The sequence below is a fragment of the Chiloscyllium punctatum genome, chromosome 21 (genome assembly GCF_047496795.1).
Source record: "Chiloscyllium punctatum isolate Juve2018m chromosome 21, sChiPun1.3, whole genome shotgun sequence".
Taxonomy (NCBI): domain Eukaryota; kingdom Metazoa; phylum Chordata; class Chondrichthyes; order Orectolobiformes; family Hemiscylliidae; genus Chiloscyllium; species Chiloscyllium punctatum.
In genome coordinates, this window is record NC_092759.1 from 13,591,094 (window position 1) to 13,603,286 (window position 12,193).

The 12,193-nt window shown below is 52.8% G+C and overlaps 1 long non-coding RNA gene across 2 annotated transcripts in view; it reads left to right on the plus strand.

The window, feature by feature from the left end:
• Nucleotides 1–827: 827 nt before the first annotated feature.
• Nucleotides 828–12,193, plus strand: part of LOC140492581 (uncharacterized) — a 38,692-nt gene continuing 27,326 nt past the window's right edge. For both annotated transcript variants that reach the window (XR_011963583.1, XR_011963584.1), the window contains exon 1: nt 828–1,152. This is a non-coding gene — a long non-coding RNA (uncharacterized lncRNA). The remainder of the gene's footprint in view (nt 1,153–12,193) is intronic.

The following is a 12,193-nucleotide window of genomic DNA, read 5'->3' on the forward strand; positions in this document are numbered from 1 at the left end:
GTGTGAGTCTGAGTGTCTGTGTCTGTGTGTGTGTCTGTGTATGTGTGTGTGTCTGTGTGTGGGTACCTGTGTGTGTGTGTGTGTGTGTGTGTATGTGCCTTTGTGTGTGTCTGTATGTGTGTGTCTGTGTGTGCGTCTGTTTGTGCGCCTGTGTCTGTGTCTGTGTGTGTCTGTGCGTGTGTGAGTGTCTGTGTGTGTGTATGTATCTGTGTGAGTGTGTCTGTGTGTGTCTGTGTGTGGGTGTGTGTGTCTGTGTGTCTGTGTGTGTGTGTGTCTGTGTCTGTGTGTGTGTCTGTGTATGTGTGTGTGTCTGTGTGTGGGTGTGTGTGTCTGTGTATGTGTGTGTAGGTATGTGTGTGTGTGTGTGTGTGTCTGTGTATGTGTGTGTGTCTATGTGTGGGTGTCTGTGTGTGTCTGTGTATGTGTGTGTAGGTGTGTGTCTGTGTGTGTCTGTGTATATGTGTGTGTGTGGGTGTGTGTGTTAGCAATTTAGCTGGTGCCCCTCCCCCATCTTCTCTCTATAGCCTTGCTCAAAGTTCCTTTCTAGATAAACAAATAAGGCTGTTTTCACCGAGCTGCCTGCTCTAAACTCTCAGTTCAGGGACATTTTAGATGCCTATCATTCACTGTGTGAAACGCTGTTGTCATCCTGATGCCTGTGAGCCTAAGTCAGTGCTGGCCCATTCTCTATCCCTCCTCCATTGCCTCTGCCTCCACCTCCTGATTTTTGAACAACTCAATCAATCTTCCTTTGAGCTTCCTTCTCACAAAGGAGAATAGTCCTAATGTTTGCAGTCTATTCAGGTAACGTATCCCATTTTTCGGACGCCTTTTCTCACGCCCTCTCCAATACCTTCACATCCTTGCCAAAGTGCAGTGCCCAGACTTGGATACAGTCATTTACTTCTGGCTGAGGTTGTTGTGAGTGTAACTTCCTGGGTTTATACCTATCCCTCTTATTTAGCCTGGGATTCTTTCGAAACCACTGCAGGACTTGCCAAACATATTTGTGGAGCGTATCCATCGATCAGATTTTCCCTCACGGAATGGTGCTTGAAGGATAAGGAGCAGGATAAGGGAGGCATGGTTCCTCAATGGACAGCACTGATGCTTCAGGGACCTGGGTTCAATTCCACCTTTGGTGCAGAGTTGGTAAGTTTTCCTGTGTCTGCGTGGGTTTCGTCCGGAGATGTGCAGGTCAGGTGGATTGGGGAATGTAGGGTTACGGGGATAAGGTCTAGAAATTGTCCACAGTGTCCACAAGACATGCACTCCTTTTGGAATTATATCTTTTACTTTGATGTGGAGCGGTGTTGGATTAGGATGGACAAAGTTAAACATCACACATAACCTGGACTATAACCTGGTGTTGTGTGATTTTAACTTTATCCTTTACTTTCACACACACACACACACACTCACACACACACACACACACACACACACACACACACACACACACACGACACTCAGACAGACGCACTGTGTATGTCTGTGTCTGTGACACACAGACACAGACATACACAGACACACAGACACACAAAGACACATTGATACACACAGACACACACACAGACACATAGATATACACACAGACACACACACACTCACACATACACAGAGACACACAGACAGACGCACAGACACACACGACACACAGACAGACGCACTGACACTCAAACACACACAGACACAGACATACACAGACACACAAAGACACATTGATACAGACAGACACACACACAGACACACACACACAGACACATAGATACACACACACAGACACACACACACACACTCACACATACACAGAGACACACAGACAGACGCACAGACACACACGACACACAGACAGACGCACTGACACTCAAACACACACAGACACAGACATACACAGACACACAGACACACAAAGACACATTGATACACACAGACACACACACAGACACACACACACAGACACATAGATACACACACACAGACACACACACACACACACACACACACACACAGACACAGACACAGACACACAAAGACACACACAGACACACACACACATACACACAAACACCCATGGATATACACACACACACAGACACACACACACAGACAGACACACAAACACACATAGATACCCACACACCCTTGGCTTGTTCAGTGACCTCAGGGTCAACCACACTGCAGTGGGTCTGACTGGAGAAGGATGGCTAATTTCCTGCCTGACAGGACATTAGTGAACTGTTAGTGGTTTAATCAACAACGGATGATTTCTAGTCACTATTACGAGAAAGTGAGGACTGCCGACGATGGAGAGTCAGAGTCGAAAAGGGTGGCTCCTGAAAAGCGCAGCAGGTCAGGCAACATCCGAGGAGCAGGAGAACCAACATTTCAGGCAGTTCCCTTCATCAGGAATGTGGAGGGGTGGGGAAGGGAGGGAGCTGAGAGATAAAGAGGAGGGTGGGGGTGAGGCCAAGGTAGCTGGGAAGACGATAGGTGGATGCAGAATGGGGGAGGGGGGTGATTGTGATAGGTCGGAGTGGAGGTTGGAGCAGATAGGCAGGAAGGAAGATGGGCAGGTGGGACAGGTCAAGAGGGCGGCGCTGGGTTGGAGGTTGGATGTAGTGGGGGGAGGGGGGATTTTGAGACTGGTGAAGTCGGTGTTGATGTCTTATGGTTGGACGGTCCCAAGTTGGAAGATGAGACGTTATTCTTCCAGGCGTCGGGTGGCTTGGATTTGGCCGTGGAGGAGGCCCAGGACTTGCATGTCCTTGACAGAGTGGGAGGGGTAGTTGAAGTGGTCGGCCACAGAGAAGTGGGGTTGTTGGGTGCGTATGATGTTCCCTGAATTGTTCTGTGAGTTGGCGTCCTGTCTCCCCAATGTAGAGGAGACCACATCAAGAGCAACGGACACAGTAGATAAAGGATGTGAAGTACTAAGTCAGCAAATGTATTCCTGTAAAGGCAAGATTTCAACCCCAAATTGCAATGACGTTGGTCTGGGTCTCTGATCTACCAGCCCAGCAGAAGGATCATTCTGCTACCATCGCACACTCATGCATGAGAGACAAGGAAGAAGAGGAGGCCACTCAGCCCGTCAATAACATCACAGCTGATCTGATTTTAACCTTGATCTATATATTCCTGCATACCGCCCAATAACCGTTCACCCCCCACCCCTTGCTCATCCATCTACCTCTGCCTTAGAAGTATTGAGACATCCATTTTGGAAGGGAACCCCAAAGACTCACAATCTTCTGAGCGAAAAATATATTTCGCCATCTCTCTCGTAAATGGGTGCCCCCGCCCCCCCCCCCCCACCCCGTTTTAGACAACGATCCCTAGATCGGCCCAACAAGAGGAAACATTCACCCTGTCAAGGCCCCTCAGGATCTTATATGCTTCAATCAGTCCTCTCTGGCTCTTCGAGATGCCGGAGAATACTAGGCCCAGCCTACCTCATAAACCTGCTCATAGAATCCCCACAGTGTGGGAACAGGCCATGTGGCCCATCCAGACCCTCCGGACAGCATCCCACCAGAATTTTAGCTCAGTCAATCTCTCTAAACTGTTTCCAATGCATTAACATGCTTTCATAAGTATGGTGGCCAGTGCGACCCACAGTATTCAAAGAAGCTGAGGATCCCTCCAATGCAGAAGGAGGCTATTCAGCCCATTGAGTCTGCACCAACCCTCTGAAGAGCATCCCACCCAGCCCCCAATGCCCACAATCCTGAAGCACCCACGGCCAACACACCAAACCTGCACATGTCTGGACACCTTGGGCAATTTAGCACGGCCAATCCACCCGAACCTGTACATCTTTGGACCGTGGGAGGGCCAGGAGTACAGACTGCCCCTCCCCTCAGGGCCAGGAGTACAGACTGCCCCTCCCCTCAGGGCCAGGGTACAGACTGCCCCCTCCCCCTCAGGGCCAGGAGTACAGACTGACCCTCCCCTCAAGGCCAGGGTACAGACTGCCCCCTCCCCTCAGGGCCAGGAGTACAGACTGACCCTCCCCTCAGGGCCAGGGTACAGACTGCCCCCTCCCCTCAGGGCCAGGAGTACAGACTGCCCCTCCCCTCAGGGCCAGGACAGCAGACTGCCCAGTCCCCTCAGGGCCAGGAGTACAGTCTGCCCCCTCCCCTCAGGGCCAGGAGTAAGGACTATCCCTCCCCTCAAGGCCAGGAGTACAGACTGCCCCTTCACCTCAGGGCCAGGACTACAGACTGCTCCCTCCCCCTCAGGGCCCGGATTACAGACTGCCCCCTGCCCTCGAGGCTGGGAGTACGGACTGCCCCTCCCCTCGAGGCTGGGAGTACGGACTGCCCTTTCCCCTTGAGGCTGGGAGTACAGACTGCCCCCTCCCCTCAAGTCCGGGAGTACGGACTGCCCCCTCCTCCCCCTTGAGGCCGGGAGTACAGACTGCCTCATCCCGTCGAGGCCGGGAGTCCACTCTGGGCTTCACCGGAGATTACCTTGCCTCCATTTTGAGTGGAGCCCAATGGGGTATAATAGCGAGAGGAAATCTGACTGAGCAAGAGTCACACAGCCAGAAAGTAAGAGAGATGTACAGCACGGAAACAGACCCTTTGGTCCAACCCATCCATGCCGATCAGATATCCCAACCCAATCTAGGCCCACCCGCCAGCACCCGGCCCATATCCCTCCAAACCCTTCCTATTCATATACCCATCCAAATGCCTTTTAAATGTTGTAATTGTACCAGCCTCCACCACTTCCTCTGGCACCTCATTCCATACACGTACCACCCTCTGGGTGAAAAAGTTGCCGCTTAGGTCTCTTTTATATCTTTCCCCTCTCACCCTAAACCTATGCCCCTCTAGTTCTGGACTCCCCCACCCCAGGGAAAATACTTTGCCTATTTACCCTATCCATGCCCCTCATAATTTTGTAAACCTCTATAAGGTCACCCCTCAGCTACCGACGCTCCAGGAAAAACAGCCCCAGCCTGTTCAGCCTCTCCCTGTAGCTCAGATCCTCCAACCCTGGCAACATCCTTGTAAATCTTTTCCGAACCCTTTCAAGTTTCACAACATCCTTCCGATCGGAAGGAGGCCAGAATTGCATGCAATATTCCAACAGTGGCCTAACCAATGTCCTGTACAGCCGCAGCATGAACTCCCAGCTCCCATGCTGGGGAAGTGTCCGATCACAAGGGGATCCCACCCACCCCCCCCCCCCCCCCCACTCCCCCCCCCCCCCCCCACCCCACCACATGCAGGATTGTAGTCCTGCGAGGGTATTTCCCAGCCTGGGTCTGGAGATGTAGGGAGCTGACAACAGTTGCTCACTTGGACCGGATGCTAGGTTGAGCAGCAGCAGCAGCAGCAAAACAGTTGCTGGTTTTTCACCTTCAATGTGCTGATCAAGCCCACTGCTCATTGCTGACAGCGATCTGATGGAGGTGATGGTACTCCAGCCCTCACTGCTGTGGAATCAAAATGAATCATCACTGCCCTGCCCTGAATGTCAGCATCTAAATATAGAGCAGCTGTGAAAAGCAGATAGCCAACTTCCTATTTACTCTCTACACTTACAGTGCTCCCTGAGGCCAGCCCGAGGTGCAAAGTGATTGGTTCATAGGAGATGAGGCCCACTTTCCCAGGCCAAGAGACTGGATCCTGTCAGACCAGGCCCACTCTCCCAGTCACAGGGACTGGATCCTGTCAGACCAGGCCCACTTTCCCAGGCCAAGAGACTGGATCCTGTCAGACCAGGCCCACTCTCCCAGTCACAGGGACTGGATCCTGTCAGACCAGGCCCACTTTCCCAGGCTAAGAGACTGGATCCTGTCAGACCAGGCCCACTCTCCCAGTCACAAGGACCCAATCCTGTCAGACCTGGCCCACTCTCCCAGTCACAGGGACTGGATCCTGTCAGGCCAGGCTCACTCTCCCAGTCACAGGAACTGCATCCTGTCAGACCAGGCCCACTCTCCCAGTTACAGGAACTGCATCCTTGCAGACCAGGCCCACTTTCCCAGGCTAAGAGACTGGATCCTGTCAGACCAGGCCCACTCTCCCAGTCACAGGGACTGGATCCTGTCAGACCGGGCCAACTTTCTCAGGCTAAGAGACTGAATCCTGTCAGACCAGGCCCACTCTCCCAGTCACAGGGACTGGATCCTGTCAGACCAGGCCCACTTTCCCAGGCCAAGAGACTGGATCCTGTCAGACCAGGCCCACTCTCCCAGTCACAGGGACTGGATCCTGTCAGACCAGGCCCACTTTCCCAGGCTAAGAGACTGGATCCTGTCAGACCAGGCCCACTCTCCCAGTCACAAGGACCCAATCCTGTCAGACCTGGCCCACTCTCCCAGTCACAGGGACTGGATCCTGTCAGGCCAGGCTCACTCTCCCAGTCACAGGAACTGCATCCTGTCAGACCAGGCCCACTCTCCCAGTTACAGGAACTGCATCCTTGCAGACCAGGCCCACTTTCCCAGGCTAAGAGACTGGATCCTGTCAGACCAGGCCCACTCTCCCAGTCACAGGGACTGGATCCTGTCAGACCGGGCCCACTTTCCCAGGCTAAGAGACTGGATCCTGTCAGACCAGGCCCACTCTCCCAGTCACAAGGACCCAATCCTGTCAGACCTGGCCCACTCTCCCAGTCACAGGGACTGGATCCTGTCAGACCAGGCCCACTCTCCCAGTCACAGGGACTGGATCCTGTCAGACCAGGCCCACTTTCCCAGGCTAAGAGACTGGATCCTGTCAGACCAGGCCCACTCTCCCAGTCACAAGGACCCAATCCTGTCAGACCTGGCCCACTCTCCCAGTCACAGGGACTGGATCCTGTCAGGCCAGGCTCACTCTCCCAGTCACAGGAACTGCATCCTGTCAGACCAGGCCCACTCTCCCAGTTACAGGAACTGCATCCTTGCAGACCAGGCCCACTTTCCCAGGCTAAGAGACTGGATCCTGTCAGACCAGGCCCACTCTCCCAGTCACAGGGACTGGATCCTGTCAGACCGGGCCCACTTTCCCAGGCTAAGAGACTGGATCCTGTCAGACCAGGCCCACTCTCCCAGTCACAGGGACTGGATCCTGTCAGACCGGGCCAACTTTCTCAGGCTAAGAGACTGAATCCTGTCAGACCAGGCTCACTCTCCTAGTCACAGGAACTGCATCCTGTCAGACCTGGCCCACTCTCCCAGTCACAGGAACTGCATCCTGTCAGACCTGGCCTGCTTTCCCAAGCTAAGAGACTGGATCCTGTCAGACCAGGCCCACTTTCCCAGGCTAAGAGACTGGTTCCTGTCAGACCTGACCCACTTTCCCAGGCTAAGAGACTGGATCCTGTCAGACCAGGCCCAGTCTCCCAGGCTTAGGATTTGGATCCTGTCAGACCAGGCTCCATTTCCCAGTCACAGATACTGGATCCTGTCAGACTGGGCCCACTTTCCCAGGCTAAGAGATTGGATCCTGTCAGACCTGACCCACTTTCCCAGGCTAAGAGACTGGATCCTGTCAGACCAGGCCCCATTTCCCAGTCACAGGGACTGGACCCTATCAGACCAGACCCCATCTCCCAGGCACAGAGACTGGATCCTGTCAGACCAGGCCCACTCTCTCAGGCACAGAGACTGGATCATGGTAACCAGGCCCTTTCTCGGGCCAAGAATCAGCACCCTAGCAGACCAGGCCCACTCTCCCAGCCCTAGATTTCATCTTGTCAGACCAAGCCCACATTTACAGACCGAGAGATTGGATCCCGTTGGACTAGGCCCCTTCACAGGCTGAGAGACTGGATCCTGTCAGACCAGGCCCTTTCTCAGGGCTAGAACTCGGATCCTGGAAGACCAGGCCCACTCTCCTAGGCCCAGAGACTAGATCCTGTCAGACCAGGCCCCAGCTCAGCCCTAGAGACTATATCCTGTCAGACCAGGACCTTTGTCAGGCCTAGAACCGGATCCTGGCAGACCAGGCCCACTCTCCTCAGCCCGGAGACTAGATCCTGGCAGACGAGGTTCACATTCCCAGGCCTAGAGACTGGATGCTGTCAGCCTAGGCCCACTTTTCTAGCCCTTGTGACTGGTTCCTGGTACATCAGACTCACTTTCTCAGGCCTAGAGACTGGATCCTGTCAGAGCAGGCTCTTTCTCAGGCCTAGAGACTGGATCCTGTCAGGCCAGGCCCACATGCCCAGGTCTACTGTCCCATCCTAAGGAACCAAGCCTATAATTCTCAGGTCTAGTGGAACACCGGGTCAAGTCCCATGGTTCAATGGATCTGGCTCAATTAGTCAGAATCCCTCTCTCAAAGGGGGATGACATGGATTTGGGCCCCTCTGTCTCGTTTGCAGCACAGATCTGTCTCCCTGTGGGAAAGCTATGTGGACTATAACGTGCCTTGCACTAGGTGTACGGTTAAACCTCTCCCTGCCTCCTTGCCTTGCTGTAGGAAGACCTTGTGTTGAGATCATTCTGTCTCTTGTGCAGCAACAGCCTCTGACAACGTAGCTTCTACCCTGTAAATGCAACCCACACCTTCGGCAAGCTGATGGGATAGCTCCCGCAGTTGGTAATGGGGGCTTAGACAGAAGGATAAGGTTTGAGGGGCAGAGAGGATTACACAAGAGATTCCAGAGCAAAGGATGAACAGGAGTCCAGGAGGGGTGGGTTAGAGGAGACCCGGGTTGAACAAGAGGCAGCCGGGACAAGGTACAGCAGATGCTGCAACCATCAAACGCTGGAGATCACAACAGCTCAGGCAATATCCACGGAGAGAGAGAGAGCTAACGTTTCGAGTCCGAGATAACTCTTGAAATGGAGTGTGGAGGGGGCAGCATTTGTGCTACAGTTTGGTGGGGGTGGAGGAGCGAGGGGGGTGGGGGGGGGTTGGTTGGTGCCACAGATAGTTGGTGCCTGGTGGAGGAAGGGTGTTTGTAGTTGTCACGAAATGATCAGCGCTCAAGGGCTGAGAGAATCTATCAAGGAAGAAGGGTTATACCCTGAAATGTTGACTTCTCCACTTCCTGATGCTGCCTGGCTTGCCGTGTTCCTCCAGCCTCCTGCCTGTCTATTTTGGCTTCCACGATCTGCACTCTCTTTTCTCTCTTTCTCGCATTTGAGGACGTAGAAGGATGGGTCAGTAAATTTGGGGATGACACTAAGGTCGGTAGATTTGTGGAGAGTTGTGGAGTTGTGGAGAATGAAGGATGTTGCAGGTTACAGAGGGACATAGATAAGCTGCATAGCTGGGCTGAGAGATGGCAAATGGAGTTTAATGCGGAAAAGTGTGAGGTGATTCACTTTGGAAGGAGCAACAGGAATGCAGAGTACTGGGCTAATGGTAGGATTCATGGCAGTGTAGATGAACAGAGAGATCTCAGTGTCCGTGTACATAGATCCCTGAAAGTTGCCACCCAGTTGATAGGGTTGTTAAGAAGGCGTACGGTGTGTTCGCTTTTATTGGGAGAGGGATTGAGTTTCGGAGCCACGAGGTCATGCTGCAGCTGGACAAAACTCTGGTGTAGCCGCACTTGGAGTATTGTGCACAGTTCTGGTCACCGCATTATAGGAAGGATGTGGAAACTTTGGAAAGGGTTCAGAGGAGATTTACCAGGATGTTGCCTGGTATGGAGGGAAGGTCTTAAGAGGAAAGGCTGAGGGACTTGGGGCTGTTTTGGTTAGAGAGGTGACTTAATTGAGACCTAGAAGATAATCAGGGGGTTAGATAGGGTGGACCAGGAGAGCCTTTTGCCCTGGATGGTGATGGCTAGCATGAGGGGACAAATTGAGGGGTGATAGATATAGGGCAGATGTCTGAGGTAGTTTCTTTACTCAGGGAGTAGTAAGACCATAGAACGCACTGCCTGCACCAGTAGGAGACTCCCCAACGTTTAATAGTTTTTGGATAGGCATATGGATTAAATGGGAATAGTGTAAGGTAGAGAGGTTTCAGACTGATTCCACAGGTTGGCAAAACATCGAGGGCCGAAGTCTCTGTACTGCGCCGGAATGTCTTCCATGTCATTTCATCTGTCCCTCCTCCAATCTGCATTGGCTGCATCCGATGTCGAGTATTCTGGATTAGTGGTGCTGGAAGAGCACAGCAGTTCAGGCAGCATCCTGAACTGCTGTGCTCTTCCAGCACCACTAATCCAGAATTTGGTTTCCAGCATCTGCAGTCATTGTTTTCACTCCGATGGAGAGTACTCTAATTTGGAGAAATCCCAAGCACAGACTGGATACCCCTTTGCATACCACCTCCAGTCTGTGCACAAGCAAGACCCTGGCCTTCCTGTAGCCAGTCACTTTAACACAGCGTCCGGCTCACACGCCCACCTCTCTGTCCCTCACCCTGCTGCAGGATTCCAGTGAATCCCAGCGCAAACTGAGGGAACAGCATCTCGTCATCACACGAGGCACTTTAAAACCTTCTGGATTTAACATTGAGTTCAACACCTTCAAATTGGGAGCCATTTCTTTCAGCTTGTTATCACGTCGTTTACCACCTCCCCCCCACCCCCACCCACCTCCAGTCCCACTGACTGTCCTCCCCAGTCTGGCAGGTTGACACACCACTGTTCTGTCATTCCACTCACTTCATGTAAACTCCGAACATCTTTTCTCCACCAGCACCCTAAACCTACTAACCACCCTCCACCACATAATTCAAGTGGGCAGCAGGGGTGGCTCAGTGGTTAGCACTGCTGCCTCGCAGTGCCAGGGACCTGGGTTCGATTCCCGCCTCAGGTGACTAACTGTGTGGAGTTTGTACATTCTCCCCGTGTCTGCGTGGGTTTCCTCCAGGTGCTCCGGTTTCCTCCCGCAGTCCAAAGATGTGCAGGTTAGGGTGAATTGGCCGTGCTAAATTGCCCGTAGTGTTCAGGGATGTGTAGGCTAGGTGCATTAGTCAGGGGTAAATGTCGAGTAATAGGGTAGGGAATCGGTTCCTCTTGGGAGGGTGGGTGTGGACTTGTTGGGCCGAAGGGCCAGTTTCGACACTGTAGGGAATCTATGATATGCAGGTTAGGCTGAATTGCCCACAATGCTCAGGGACGTGTAGGGCCTATGCCCGAAATGTCGACTCTCCTGCTCCTCGGTTGCTGCCTGACCAGCTGTGCTTTTCCAGCACCACACTCTCGACCCTGATCTGCAGCACCTGCGGCCCTTACTCTTTCCTCAGGGGTGTGTCGGCTCGGTGCATTCGTCTGGGGTAAATGTGGAGTAATAGGGTAGGATACTCTTCGGAGGGTCGGTGTGGACTTGTTGGGCCGAAGGGCCCATTTCCACACTGTAGGAGTCGAGGATTCTGGGAAATGCTGCCCCCTCCACCCTGCACTCCAGCTCTGATGAAGAGTCGCGGAGAATCGAAATGTTAGCGCGCCTTCTGTCTCTCCATGGATGCTGTCTGACCCGCTGTGATCTCCAGCGTCCGTTGGTATTCGGAGCGTGACACTGCACAGATTGCGAGAGCAGAGACTGTATCAGCCTTTGGTCAGACCTACAGTCTTTTATTAGACAATAGACAATAGACAATAGGTGCAGGAGTAGGCCATTCTGCCCTTCGAGCCTGCACCACCATTCAATATGATCATGGCTGATCATTCCTAATCAGTATCCTGTTCCTGCCTTATCTCCATAACCCTTGATTCCACTATCTTTGAGAGCTCTATCCAACTCTTCCTTAAATGAATCCAGAGACTGGGCCTCCACTGCCCTCTGGGGCAGAGCATTCCACACAGCCACCACTCTCTGGGTCAAGACGTTTCTCCTCATCTCTGTCCTAAATGGTCTACCCCGTATTTTTAAGCTGTGTCTTCTGGTTCAGCACTCACCCATCAGCGGAAACATGTTCCCTGTTGCCAGAGTGTCCAATCCTTTCATAATCTTATACGTCTCAATCAGATCCCCTCTCAGTCTTCTAAACTCAAGGGTATACAAGCCCAGTCGCTCCAGTCTTTCAGTGTAAGGTAATCCCGCCATTCCAGGAATTGACCTCGTGAACCTACGCTGCACTCCCTCAATAGCCAGAATGTCTTTCCTCAAATCCAGAACTGCACACAGTACTCCAGATGTGGTCTCACCAGGGCCCTGTACAGCTGCAGAAGCACCTCTTTGCTTCTATACTCAATCCCTCTTGTTATGAAGGCCAGTATGCTATTAGCCTTCTTCACTACCTGCTGTACCTGCATGCTTACTTCATTGACTGGTGTACAAGAA